The sequence below is a fragment of the Triticum dicoccoides genome, chromosome 2A, assembly GCF_002162155.2.
Source record: "Triticum dicoccoides isolate Atlit2015 ecotype Zavitan chromosome 2A, WEW_v2.0, whole genome shotgun sequence".
NCBI lineage: Eukaryota > Viridiplantae > Streptophyta > Magnoliopsida > Poales > Poaceae > Triticum > Triticum dicoccoides.
In genome coordinates this window covers 306954752-306968446 of record NC_041382.1, presented here as the reverse complement: position 1 = coordinate 306968446, position 13695 = coordinate 306954752, and the positions used below count along the sequence as shown (strand labels likewise).

The 13695-nt window shown below is 44.8% G+C and overlaps 1 long non-coding RNA gene across 1 annotated transcript; it reads left to right on the top strand.

Moving 5' to 3' along the window:
• Positions 1-8679: 8679 nt before the first annotated feature.
• On the top strand, positions 8680-11629 carry LOC119359343. Its single transcript, XR_005172480.1, has 3 exons — positions 8680-9030; positions 9099-9469; positions 11572-11629. It is a non-coding gene; the product is annotated as an uncharacterized LOC119359343 (long non-coding RNA).
• The last annotated feature ends 2066 nt before the right edge of the window (positions 11630-13695 follow it).

Genomic DNA, 13695 nt, shown 5'->3' with positions numbered 1-13695 from the left:
CACCACCTTCGGCGCGAATCACCACTGCACCGAGTTCGTCTGCACCGCCAACCAACTCCGACGACCCTGCTGCTTCACCTACTCCTCATGGGAACGAGTAGGTGCTCTATGTCTTTAAACCTTTTTGGTCCTTACTGACAAAAGGGGGAGAAACATATGAGTTTGATAGTCTTCAAGCGGGTCCATATGGGCGGTGGTTTTATATTTTGCCTAGTGTTTACAACTCTCGCGTTTTGATACATTTGGTTCTTTGAGTTGTAACACTTAAACTCAATGGTCATCTGCTACTTATTTGCTTTTCTGTGATGCGATGATAAATTCCGCATGTGCGACGATAAATTCCGCACTTAGATCATTTTGCAGACGTCCATTTTTCGTTATGCATGTCATTATCTTCACATACTTTTCATGCATGATGAATTGTCATCATAAGTTGAAGAGGATCTCCAAAAGTACAACCTGCCATGTGCATTTGCATACCAAAAGCAAATTACATATATGCACATCTTCAGGGGGAGCCTTTGCCACTTATGAAGACAATAACCTATCCTTTACAAGTTCACATATTTTATTCCCCGTTGAAAACTTCAACTAGTTTGTCATCAATCACCAAAAAGGGGGAGATTGTAAGTGCATCTAGTGCCACCACTAGTTGGTTTTGGAGTATTGACGAGAAACCTAGTTGAGGGACTAATGTGTTTGTGAGAATTGCAGGATAACACAGGTAGAAGTCCCACATTGATTCGGTTTTCCTACCAGAGATGACCCCTAAAAATGTAAGAAGACATTGAAGACAAAGGTGGTATGTGAAGACATTTACATTGAAGACTATGATAAGAGAAGACATCGCATGAAGACTATGGAGCGCGAAGACTTAGTTCTTTCATCGTTCTTTTTCTTCTTTGTTGAGTCATAGGAACCACAGTACTGTTAAGTGGGGTCCAAGAGAACCAGTCAGAATGACTGAAGTGATGCTTAACCAAAATCCTATGTCTTCGAGTGAAGACTATGAGAGCAAATCTTGTCCAGAGTTGGATAAGTCAGCTTTGCTTGTAGCCCAAGTAAAGTTGTCATGTGTGTTTGAAATCTGACCGTTGGAACACGTGTCAGTTCCTTAGTGACCCAGGGTCATTTCGGACAAATCAGGTCGGGTTGCCTAGTGGCTATAAATAGCCCACCCCCCTACAACCACAAACGGTTGGCTGCTCAGAGTTAGAATACGGCTTTTGTCGTTTGAGAGCAACCCACCTCGAAGCCTTTGAGAGAGAATTCCTTGCGAGGATAAAGCCCTAAACACCCAGAGCCAAAGAGTGTTACGCATCACTTAAGTCTTCCTGTCTGTGTGATCTGAAGACTTATTACATTTGAGGACTGTGAATCCTCCAGCCGGTTAGGCGTCGCGTTCTGAGCATCCAAGAGTGATTGTGGATCACCGGTGAACGAAGTCCGTGAAGGTTTGGAAGTCTACCTTGAAGACTTACCAGAGTGATTGGGCGAGGTCTGTGTGACCTTAGCTCAAGGGGAATACGGTGAGGACTGGGTGTCCTGAGCTGTGTGTTCAGGACTGGATGTCCGGGACTGTGTGTCCTCAGGTTTAAATACCTAGCCACCCTAACCAGACATACAACTGTCATAGCAGTTGGAACTGGTCCAACAAATCATTGTCTTCAACGAGTCACTGGTTTCATCCTTCCCTTCCCTTTACTTACTGTTGGTCCTTGTGAAGTCATTGTATGATTGCATTATCTTTTGTCTTCACTGAGTGACTGCTTGTTCTGATTGGCTTCACAATATCTTCCTACCTGATCCTTACTGCCTAGCTGCTATTAGTCATTGTGTTTTCACTTCATTGAATACTTGACTATGGTTTGCCTAGTGTAGTCTACCTTCCGCTGCATGGTAATAGGTTTATTTCTATCGTTTGTCTTTGAAACTTGCATGTATTGAAGACTTTCATAAAAATCACCTATTCACCCCCCTCTAGTCGATCACTAGCACTTTCATCCTCTCCAGATCTAAACACGATAGCGGTGGCCACACACACTCTCTCTACTCACTGCTAGTCACAGATCCAACCGAATCCTCTCCGCCGAGGAAGGTGAGAAGGGGCAACGTTCACGCGGTCGTCCTCGACGACGGCTTTACCCACTGCCGGCACGTCCCAATCAGCATGCCTTGCCGTTCTCTCCCAAGCATCGTTGGCAAGGGAGAGCCTCCCACCCCTTCTTCCTTGCTGCCATAGTGTGGGCAAATCCGGCCTCCCGCAGCCCAGCTAGCAACATCCCGGCGACCCTTAGGTATAACTTCCTTCAAAACTGGCCTTGCTCTACTTCCCGAGATCCTAACGTCGATGCATTTGTATCTTTTACTATTTCTCATCCCCCTCATGTAGATAGGATTGATCGGCTATTCGAAAACCACCTAATTTTTTACTGTTAAGAGGTAAAACTAGTTCATGCACTCGAATCTAGTACTACTTGGTTCAAACAAGGAAGAAAGGGGGTGGGGTGGGGGAAGATTTGTTACCTGAATCTAGCACTTGGTCGAAAGAGGAAATAATGGGGGCGAAAAGTAGCAGAGACTGGCTATCCAACTGGTCTCTAGGTCTAATAGGGAAATAAAGGGAACGCAGTACAAACTCAATATAAACCCGATATATTGGTTGAAAAAGGAAAGAAAGTGGGAACTGGGGGACAAGTCAACAGAGTAAGTCCAGCACTAGATTTGCTAGCCTCACACAGTATAAGGTGGCTATATACAGAAAAAAATGGGACCAATCCAGATATCCTCTTCTGATGTTTGTTGTCCAGAGCCGCTCTTATGTAATGCCACTAGTAAAATGTAGCAGTCGCACTGTTAAAATTAAGGACATGTTAAACCAATGTTTTTTTCAATGTAATGCCTCCAGTAATATGAATCAATGGCACTTTTTTCATGCCCTGCTAAATTTCCCATTAAGATAAGTTGCTTCCTTTCGTTAGAGATGCAACTGTCCTAGTCCGCCTACTCTCCTGGAGCTTCACGACCAACCTTGATGTTGCTCAATTTTATTGCAACTAATGAAGAAGAAGCTCTGTGGGTTTTGTTTTATGATGGAAATAGAACCGGGGCTGGAGCCCTTTCTGAAAAAAGAAGAAGAAGAAGGTGCTAGCTCATGGGACATTGCTTCATTTTAGGTGAACTGGACCAAAAGGTCCCATGAATTGAATCAACCATGTTGGTGACTTGTGTCATCCCTTCTATGATGGGGTTGACTGCAGATATGGTTCGCATCACGAGGTTGTGTTCCTTTTTGGTCTGATCGTTTGCCAAAGATCCTGCATATTGATCCTGCTCTTGAGCTACTATTTTGGCACTGCCATGATAAAGCAGTAATGTTATTATTTTGCACCTTAATCAAGTGGCACTATTAATTTGAGGAAATGTTTTGGCACCGCTAGTGCCACTGTTTTTTTATATATCGAAAGAGGGGGTTCCCTCCGATTTCATTAAAGAAACCCAACCATAGAGAACCATTATCCGACAACATCTTAGTGTAAACGGGCAGTTATGCAACTACTACTAGAACGGACTGTGTACTAGCAGGAGAAAAGTTCACCACATAAGCTAGGCAATTAGGGGGACGCGGCACCAGCTCGACCAAGTTTGGATTACAACCCAAATGCTACCACAGGAACATGAGGGGAAGATAGGGACTGAAATAGCCAGCTTCATCATCCCAATCTAAGCACCCACAGCCTTCATCCTTGTGACGCACGGTACACCTCGTTTGCCACCTGCTCGACCCTAGTGTCATTGATAAAATGAAGTAATAATACAGTTAAAATAGAGCGAGTGTCCTCTCTATCATTTCATTTCCAATGTAGATAAAGAAAGTGCTTCTCTTTGTTAATGTATGTTTCATCAACTAGTCCCATTGTTATTGTTTTAGCATTTCTGCAAACTTGGGTGCTTAATTTTAGTTGATCTGCACAAAAAATAGAGATTTGAATGTCTCAAGGCCCCTCCTTGTACTATCGCTATGCACTGATGTTTATCACTGGCAAAAGGTGTATCGGGGAGACTTGGGTCGATTTCCAATATGATGTAATACTTTCTTTTGTTTATTAGTGTATGTTTCATCAACTAGTGTCACTATAATGTAATCACGCCTTTTCATTATCTGTGCAAATAGGGTTATTCAGCTGCATTCTGGTGGAACTTCACAAATGTACGGATGGAACCGACATATATTGAGAGTGCGAGGTGCCAAGTAAAAATTACCAACACCAATCCTGCTCCATCTAAGCATTGGCATCCACCACCATCAGTGGGATGTGTGGCGCTCACTGTGGACGGATCTTTCTCGACAGCAAATCCTCTAACCAAATACTAGTAGCGTAGACTTAAAAAATACTAGTAGCCTATATTGGCAGTTTTCTAGGGGTGTACTCTTTTCTGAAAGAAGCACCAATCTATTTTTGTTTATTTGTACACAGTGTCACAACTTTGACCCAAAAGTCCAGAGCTATTTTAGGGTGATTGGCGTAGTACTCGGGGACTGATTGTAAGCATGATTTTTATTAGTTGTCACGGGTATCTTGGAATCGTTCCGATAGTCTTGTGACGAGAACATTGTTCTTGGTGCCTCCTGACATTCATGGGCTGTAGCAGTGTCCCGGGGAGTTGAGCTCTGAGGTGTTGTCATCATAATTTTATCGTTGCAGTTCTGGAATACCTGAGTTCACCGACAACGAAAATCTCTTTTGTGCAGTTGTTGGTGAGATAACCTCGACGCCACCTAGTACTGGGGCGGGAGTTCGAGAGTATTGCCATAACTCGTTTAACGGATGCTTTTCGAAGGTTGAGGTAAATGATTTTCGTAGGTTTCTTTGTTATGTGTTGAAGGATGGATACAGCTGGATGTAGGTATTGCTAGTTTTGGGTGAGATATTATGCTTCCCCTGTATCCCCAACACCTGATTGCATAACCAGAAAGTTTCGGGAGTTTATAAGTAGGAATTCAATTATCTCGTACGATATCCTTCCAATAGACACATAATACGATATGGGATCTATCATATGTTTGTTTATGGCTTATCTCCTAAGCCAATCCTTTGTTTTTTGTTTTGGTTTGTGGTATTCAAGTTCCTTCAAAGTCAAATGTTGATTCCATGCTTCTTTCTAAGCGGTTTCTAATATTTCTATGGGAATACCAATCCTTCGTGATAATCGAGATTGTCATGTCAATCCTTTTTAACCGGCGTATTTCTCTTCAAGTGGATCCGATAATTTCAACATCCGCAAGATCACCTCTCGGTTTTTCCCAATGTTGTTCGTTTCATCTGTCTCCAAGTTGCCTTGTTTTCCCACCCACCCACCCAGTTTCCTTCAAGGAATCAGATTTCTGAATCAAGTATCCATCTTATGGATGTGAAGTTTCTTCATTCTTTCCGTCAATGTTCTTATCTGGTGATTCTCAGGAAGATACTAACGGAGCTTCAAGTGTTTTATTCTTTGTTCTTTTCTTCTCTGATGGATTCAATTCAAGCTTTGTCGAGCATATCCTCTCCTCGTTTCAAATGCTTTCTTATGCCGGTGCACTTCTTAATTATTCACCTCTCGTTTTCCATTTGTTCCGTTGTGCTGAAGATATCTCGGAAGATTAGTGCTTCTATTCTTAATGAATCTAGGCTATTTTCGAGGTCTTACCTTATTCAAGCCATTTAATTCAACCGGCGCATTATATCTTTTAAATCGTTCAATTGTGTTTCTTTTGAGTGGGCCCTAACCCACAGGTCTTTTCCTAGGATCTTACCTGACTCTTCTTATTTTCCCGGAGTTACTCTCAAATTCTTTTCAAAGTTTGACGTAAGAATGAATTGTCATTAGTCAAATGTATTTCTCCAAGAACTTTCAAATTCTTTTCATTGTTGATTCAACCTTTATATTCTTCATTATTCCGGAGTGTCTCAACAATTCATGGTGGTGTTTCTCGTGTCATTTTCAGATTTTGAAGACCGAAGAAGAGTTCCTCTTAAATCTTGCTCCATTCTCTTCAAGATTCGTGATTCTAGCTTGATGCCATCCTCTCATTATTGTTTTCAATTGTGAGAATTCTTTTCACCCATCCGGAGCAATTTAGGAGTCTTTGCAGTTTGATTCTCCGGAGCCCATCATCTCAGAAGTATTCATTTTTACCTTTCAGCTCTCTTTCTCTAAATATTACCGGTGCATCATTCAAGGTTTCTCTAATCGGTTCGTGATCTATTCGTTCTCATGTATCTAAATTCTCTCAAGTATCTTCGTTCATTTTATAATTCTTCCCGGTGTTTCTTTATCTTTTGTTCGTTCTTTTTCAATTCTTACGGTGGTTCGTTCAACATTCCTCTTCCGTTGTTATCGTATCAATTCATTCGTTGTTTCCAAATCCTACCGGTGGTTCGTTGAAGAACTTCCCAAGTTTGCGCTATATCTCTCTTAATCCTTTCCATTGAGAATAAGTAGTATGCCAAATCCGTCACTTGTCATCAATTTATATTGGTGAAGGATGAGCATAACTTAATTCTTATTCTTGTTTCACCCAAATTATTAATTCCTTATTCCGAAGGTTCATCAAATTCTCGGTTTCAATCGTTTCATCTTTTCTTTTCCCGGAGTTTCAAGCTCTCTCAATTATATCACCAAAGATATTTAGCTAAATCATCGCAAGGCTTCACCTTGTGTTTTCAACTTCTCTTTCTTTTTATCATCATTTTGTTACCGGAGTTCTTCATGGAGGCTCTACATGGTGTTTCGTCAAGGATTCTTTTCATTCTTCAATTTCTCTTCAAGATCCCTCTCGAAGTTATGATCTTCCAAGCTACACTCTAAAATAAACATGGTGTTCAACACATGTGTTGTTTTGAGGGTTGCAAGCATTCTTCATCTTGCATTTCGAAGTGCAATTCTTTCATATCTCATCTTTTGAGGTGGTGTTATGTCATTGTTGACAATTTCCCTTCTTGTTTCATGATTCACAAGTTGTCCGGAATGACATATTTTAAACCCATCATTTTCAATTCGTTCTTGAGATCCTTTGCAACCAATCAATCTCTTCATTGGAGTTATCTTGGGTTATATTTCACCTAAAGCTTTCCCTAAGGGTTGTTGCTATTTATGGTGCTTATAAACGACCCAAGTTCTTCATTTATCCTCCCGATGAAATAAGTTTCTTGTCTCCTTGTTGATATCAATCTAATCTTGTTTCCATTTATGGCAGAATTTCACCTCAAGTTTTGAGATGTTTTCATAAGCCCACAAGCAGCTTATTGTTTTCATTGTTGATTTTTCAACAACTCCGTTCAATCCTACTTTGCAAGAATGCTTTTCAAATTCAATTATGGTAGAAGTTATCGTTTCCTTCTACATTCTCTTGTTCCGACAATCTAGCTTCTATTCATCCGCTCCGAAGGCATTGTGATGTTTTTCTTCGACCCATCATATCATTTCGGAGATCATGTTCTTTTCATACTTATCCATTTAACTGGATTGTTGTGTTCTCATTCTAATTCTCTCATCTTATTAAGTTTTGCCTTCCTTCTCAACCGGAGTGTAGTCTGAAATCTTTCTTACCCCTTGTGCCATTCTTTCAATAGTACCGGAGGCAGTGTGTTGTTGATCTCATCAAGTATCCTCTCATCTTGTCAAGTTCATGTTGAATTCTTTCCATTTACAGTGGGAATGCTGCCCAAATTATATCATTCCTTTTCCCTCTCTGTCTTGTTTTAACAGGAGTGTTGTCGTAATTGATCCTTATCGTTCCTTGTACATCTTGTTTCTACCGGAGTGCTTGCATGTACTTCTTGTCCATTGCAACCCTTTTCTTATGTCTTTCAACCTACAAGGTTCTCGTAATGGTCCTTGTTCCTCTTTTCTAACGGAGTGTTTTCAACTTTGTTAATCTTTGTTGTATTCTTTCTTTCAATTTGTACAACCTCTCAAGGTTCATGGTTTCACTCATTTGTCAAAGAAGCAACTTAGTTTTCCTCTTCCTTTTTCCCTCCTGTGCCATCCCAGATCTCGGGACGAGATACCCTCATAGTGGTGGAGTGTTGTGATGCCCCGAGACCGTTGCAACAGGTGTCTTCCAGTTATTCATTGTTGTTGCCTTCTCATTTGCATGCGTGTTGCATCTTGCCATGTCATCATGTGGATTGCATCATCATGTTTTCAAAACTTGCATCCATTCGGGTTCCCCCAGTTCCGTCCATTGTCCGTTCTGAGCCAAGACACACTCACACGCGCCCATGGCATGTCCGAAATATTATTTTATAAGTGGCCGGAAAATGTTCTCGGAATGGGTTGAAAGTTGGCATGCGGTGTTGTTTTGTTGTCAGTAGGTCTCCTGCCAAGTTTCATCGCATTCGGAGTTCGTTTAACACCCCAACGAATAACTATAGAGGTAATAGTAGCTGGTCTATCGTCGGACGTTTTCGGTCACTGGAAACAGTGGCCGGGCCTCTCTCTCTCTCCTCTCTTCTCAGCACATCTCTCTCTAGCACAGCCCACTAGCCCACCTATCTAACCCCCCTCCGCTCTGGATCGTCCGATCAAGATCGAACGGCTCCGAAACAGAGCAAATCCCCCCTAACCCTAAACCTGCCCTATATAACACCCCTCCCTTCCATTTTTGGCCTTCTCCTTCCTCCCCCTCAAAATCCCCGCCCCAATCATTTTCCAGCCGCCTCCCACCTCCTCTCCTCGAATTCTGGCACCGGCCAACCCATCAACTACCACTTGGCGTCGTCCAACTAGCCAGCCGCCGCGGGCCAGGAGCTCACCACCTCTCCCATAGCGCCACGTCGCCTCCCTAGTGCCCACTTCGCCGCGACCCGCCTGGCCCATTCGCGGCCCGCCCCGGGCCGCAACCGGGCCTGAGGCGCCCCGTCCTGCACTGCCGCCCGTCCCATCGCCTCCTTGATCGCGCCGCCCAGCTCCCGAGCAGTGCCTTCCGCGCCGAGCATCGCCGGCGCCTCGCCAGAACCCCGCCTCGCCGGATCCCCGCCGCTGGTGAGCAGCGCGCCGCCGCGCCCCTTCTCCTCCTTCCTCCCCTCGGTTCCCCTCACCTTGCTCTCTAGTTCCCGCGCAGGTGCCTCACCCCACCATGGATCCGATGCTCCCCGTCGGCCCTGTTTCGCCTCGCCCCGCCCGGATCCGGTGGTCCTCATCGTGGATCCGCCGTCCCCGCCATCAGATCGCGCTCCTTCGCCGTCCCGCCGCAAGTCCCGCGCCACCTCCCTGTTTCGCTCCTGATCGAGCAGGACGACGAGTGCTACCCCGATTGACCGCGAGCGTGGCTGGGCCGCAACCGCTCGCCCTCGCTCTGCCGCGTGGGCCTCTACAGCGGCACCGGCCCATGGGACAGCTTCGGCCTGCCTCCCAGCATCTCCAGCCGAGCCCAGCAGCCGGCCTGCAGCGAGCCTCTTCACCGACTAGGCCTAAGCCCATGGTGAGGACGCCCCCAACCCCTCTCCTATGCTTGTTGGGCTGGCCAGATTCGGCCCGCTATGTTTTTTCCTAGTCTTGCGAATTTTGCCAATATTCCAGAGTTGCCAGTTTTACAGTATAGCCCCTAAACTTCATGAATATCATATCTCACAAACCGTGCATCAGAATTAAACAAACTTAATATGTAAAATGCTTAGAATTTTGTGTAGTTTAATAATATCCAACTTTCATCTATGTTTAAAATGTTGTTTGTGTTTATTTTGCATAATGCCATGCTAAAATGATTTAATTCATAACTAAATAATCGTAGCCCCGTTTTAATAAACTTTATATGTAAATGGGGTAGAATAATGCCTAGTTTAACATGGTGTACTTGCTTTACATGTTTAACAACTCTAAAATTGTGTACAGGGTAGATCAGTACCATAACCAAAATATGCACATGAGGATTTTCTGGACTTGTTGCTTGTTGTTCCGGCCCCATTTAAACTTGCCTAGATGGGTAGCTTTCTTTTGCTTCACCCCTTTCCATGCTAACCAACATTTAATATTGTTGAGAACTTAAACGGGAGAGAACTAAATAATTGTTGTGGTGTTTCGTCAATATGCAACGAAGTTGCATATTGAGCTCCACTTAATTTGTAGGATTGCTTGTGCACTTTGTCATGCCATGCCTCTTTAAACCGGACATGCATCATACTTTGTTGTGCATCATGCCATGTTTATGTGGTGGTTGTTTTACTATGTTGTTTGCTTCTTTCCGGTGTTGCTTCTTTGGGTTAGTTCCGATAACATCGCGTTTGTGAGGATCCGTTCGACTACATCTGTTTTTCTTCTTTTTGGACTCGTTCTTCTTCCTTGCAGGATCTCAGGCAAGATGACCATACCCTCGAAATCACTTCTATCTTTGCTTTGCTAGTTGCTCGCTCTATTGCTATGCCGCGATGCCTACCACTTGCTATATCATGCCTGCCATATTGCCATGTCAAGCCTCTAACCCACCTTTCCTAGCAAACCGTTGTTTGGCTATGTTACCGGTTTTACTCAGCCCCTCTTATAGCATTGCTAGTTGTAGGTGAAGATGAAGTTTGTTCCATGTTGGAACATGGATATTGTTGGAATATCATTATTAGATCGTATTTACTTTAATGCATCTATATACTTGGTAAAGGGTGGAAGGCTCTGCCTTATGCCTGGCGTTTTGTTCCACTCTTGCCGCCCTAGTTTCTGACATACCGATGTTATGTTCCTTGATTTTGCGTTGCTTACACAGTTGGGTGTTATGTGAACCCCTTGAGAGTTCGCTTTGAATAAAACTCTCCAACAAAGCCCAACCTTGGTTTTACCATTTGCCACATAAGCATTTTTCCCTTGGGTTCTGCAGACTCAAGGGTCATCTTTATTTTAAACCCCCGGGCCAGTGTAGCTCCGAGTGTTGGTCCAAACTGGGCGATGTCCGGCGCCCCCTAGGCAACTAGGGTCTATGCCAAACCGACGTCTTGCCCATCCAATGTGCCCTGAGAATGAGATACGTGCAACTCCTATCGGGATTTGTCGGCACATCGGGTGGCTTTGCTGGTCTTGTTTTACCATTGTCGAAATGTCTTGTAACCGGGATTCCGAGACTGATCGGGTCTTCCCGGGAGAAGGAATATCCTTCGTTGACCGTGAGAGCCTGTGATGGGCTAAGTTGGGACACCCCTGCATGGTTTTGAACTTTCGAAAGTCATGCCCGCGGTTATGGGCAGATGGGAATTTGTTAATGTCCGGTTGTAGAGAACTTGACACTTAACTTAATTAAAATGAATCAACGACGTGTGTAGTCGTGATGGTCTCTTTCTGGCAGAGTCCGGGAAGTGAACACGGTTCTTGTGTTATGTTTGAACGTAAGTAGTTTCAGGATCACTTCTTGATCACTTCTAGTTCACGACCGTTGCGTTGCTTCTCTACTCGCTCTTATTTGTGTATGTTAGCCACCATATATGCTTATTGCTTGCTGCAGCTCCACCTCACTACCCCTTTTCTACCCATAAGCTTAATTAGTCTTGATCTCGCGGGTGTGATATTGCTGAGTCCTCGTGACTCACAGATACTTCCAAACAGTTGCAGGTGCCGATAATACCAGTGCAGGTGACGCACCCAGCTCAAGTGGGAGCTCGATGAAGATCGTGTTCATTGTGTTGTTTCATTTCCTGTTGATCAGTAGTGGAGCCCAGTTGGGATGATCGGGATCTAGCATTTGGGGTTGTCTTCCTTTATTTTGGTTTCGTAGTCGGACCTTGTTTGTATTCTGGATGATGTATGTTTAACTTGTATTTGTGTGAAGTGGCAATTGTAAACCAACTCTTTATCCCTTTCTTATTAAGTACATGGGATTGTGTGAAGATTACCCCTCTTGCGACAAACCTACCATGCGGCTATGCCTCTAAGTCATTCCCCGACACGTGGGAGATATAGCCGCTTTGTGGGTGTTACATTGGCGTACCGTGGAATGTAGGAAATGGCCTTGTGTTCGATCGGCCATGGTCGAAATAGGATCATGTTCATCGGGAGGGGTCTGGCGTACCGCAAAACGGAGGAAACGAACCTCCTATGGTCGAAACGGGTGTCCTATTGATCAGGAGGGTGTGGCGTACCGCAAAACAGAGGAAACTGACTTGTGTTGGAGCGCTACGGTTGAAACAGGGGTCCTGTTCATAGGGAGGGGTGTGGCGTATCGCAAAACCGGACTCCATGGGATACTGTTCATCTCCACCGTCGACCCCCTCTAGCCTCCACGGACTACTGTTCATCCACTGTCGACCTCCTCCAGCCTCGACCTACGACTGTTCATCCACGGGCTCTTGTTCATCCAGCCTCCACCGTGTGCTACTCCACCGGCTCCTGTTCAACCAGCCCTTCCCACAGGCTCCTGTTCAACCACCCCTCCACGGGCTACTGTTCATCCATCCCTCCACCATCTACTATTCATCCTGGCCTCCACTGGGTGGTCCTGTTCATCCAGCGATCGATCGGGGTCCTGTTCATCCAGACGCAATACCACGGGGTCCTGTTCATCCACCCCCACCAGGAACTGTTCATCCGAACCCCCCAGCAACGCTAACTATTCATCCAGAAGCAGCATCGATCGGCTTCAGTTAGCAGCAATAGCAAAGGAATCGCTCGATCGGGTTCATTTAACAGCCATCGATCGATCGCTCGGGTTCAGTAACGCGTAGGCTGCAGTGCAATCGCTCGGGTTCAGTTAGAGCCCAATGCCTCGCTCGGTTTCAGTTAGAGGCCAATGCCTCGCACCCATGCGCATGCGTGTACGAGAGAAACGCGCATCGCTCATCCCTAACCACCCACCGTAACCCGGAACACCCTCGCTTATACCATGGTTTTTTCCGTCATGGATGGCCCAAAGAATATCATGCAGCTGCGTCTCCGACCCGCCTAGGACGAAAAGCCCATTTTCTGTCATGATTTTTTGTCATAGAAGTAGGACCCCACCACATCTATGATGATACCATGTTTTTTCACAATTATTGTCATAGAAGAGTCATAAGAATGACATAAAAAAATTCGCTCGGCCCAAAATGTCACGGATGTGTCTTTTTTTGTAGTGCGGATTGATACAACAAATAAACCAGGTGGTATTAATCCTAGTAATTGTTTCTTGCTTGGGTTTACTTTTTTCGAAGAATTATTACTCAGGTTTGGTCCATCATCTATACACAGGTCAAGTGATGGCCGCATTAACGATGGTTGCATGATGGTTCGGTCAATTTCCCGTCTAAAGTTCGGCAAACGCCTCATCGGGGACTCGGACCGCCCAGTGAATACATGCTTTGTCACGCCAGCGGCATGCCCCGACTTTAGCTTCGACGCCAGGCCACATCTCTTTAGAAAAAAATTATTTTGCGTAAATTAATTATGCGAGGTTTTTCTTCTATATTTATATTATTATTGTTTGGACTGCACTATTTTACGTGTGTAGGTAATCGACTTCGACTGCGTCATGCAATCAGTTCGGCAAGCCGACGCCGTCGTCCCAATTGGCGTAAATTGACTCGTGTGATCACCTTGTTGGTAAAATTTGTGAGTGTTCTAGGAACGGGCGTCCCCAGACTTGCCTGCCTGCGGCCCACAGCGTGGCTTTCCTGGTAGGCCTGTACGGCCCATCTTCATCAACAAGGAATCAAGACCCTCGCGAGGGTCCAAGCCTCGTGAGGCGGATGACAGAAG